Source organism: Oncorhynchus clarkii, chromosome 1 (genome assembly GCF_045791955.1).
Source record: "Oncorhynchus clarkii lewisi isolate Uvic-CL-2024 chromosome 1, UVic_Ocla_1.0, whole genome shotgun sequence".
NCBI classification, from domain to species: domain Eukaryota; kingdom Metazoa; phylum Chordata; class Actinopteri; order Salmoniformes; family Salmonidae; genus Oncorhynchus; species Oncorhynchus clarkii.
The window spans coordinates 67,623,072-67,624,352 of record NC_092147.1 but is presented as its reverse complement, the minus strand read 5'-3'; positions in this window follow the sequence as shown (position 1 = coordinate 67,624,352).

The following is a 1,281-nucleotide window of genomic DNA, read 5'->3' as shown; positions in this document are numbered from 1 at the left end:
CTGCAGAGTGGAAGGTATAAACACTATATAGGTGAGGCAAAATGGGAGGAGCCGCTGTTCCTCTTTTCTCAGGCTCAAGCATGTCAAACTTCATGTAGGTCAATGCGAATGTGGAGGAAGGTTGCTCTAAAGCTGTCCTTTATGAGATGTAGGGTTTATAAGGGCTCGGTTGCAACATGAAAAAATAACTATTATCAACAGCCAACATTCTGACAAGAGAAGCTGCTGATCAAAGTGTAATTTTATTAAATTGACGCCAGACGCAAAAACCTTTCCATGTTCTGAAAAAGTTGGTCAAATCATATATATATATATGTGTATGTGCTTGAATTGGACACAATTACACTTTGATCAGCAGCAACTCATCAGTATGTTTGCTGTTGGTAATAGTTCATTTTTCATTTATGTCATTCCATTCTAACAGAGGCCTCATGAAACCTGCATCCTAAAAAGGACAGCTTTAGAGCAACCTTCCCCTACATTCACGTTAACCTGTATGGAGTGGGCACTGGCCGGGACTGGTCTGTCCATTAACAGTTATTAAATGGCCTTCAAAACCTTTAAATGAGCCATCCGGGATTCGAAAAACAACAAAGCAGTTCCCCTGCCACTTGTTTTGGTAAAAATGGATGACCAATTCTAGATTAGGATTGGTACATAATTTTTAAAAACTTTGATGTTAATATAATTGTAAATAGACACTGCATACTGTAGCTTCAAAACATGGTTACATCATGGATGGTTCAGGTCGGCAGGTAGCCTAGCGATTAGAGCGTTGGGCCAGTAACCAAAAGGTAGCTAGCTTGAGCAAGGCACTTAACCCTAACTGTTCCAGGTTCATCATTGATAATGGCAGACACTGACAGTGAACCCACTCTGCCAGGGTGTCTCATTTCCCATTCACACATGCAAATTAATACACACTTTTACATGTGTGAAATAAGACAAATATAAGCACCATCACATTATTATTATTATAAATGCAGCATGAACTTAGTTTAACTGTCGTACCCCATCAGAACCCAAAATATAAGCCTGTTTTACTCCCATGTTTGTAAACAAAGTAAATGGAAACAAACATGATATAGACTCAAAACATGGTTTAAACTATAATTGTTATATAATAGATGGTCAGTCCTTGCTCTCATATCGCTGTCTATGAATTTGAGCGAGATTACATTTCTCTAGCCCCAACCCTCAGTTTTTTACCAAAACAGTGGTGGGAAATATGCTTTGTTATTGATTCAATTCCAGATTGGCTCTTTAAAGCTTACAGTCTGT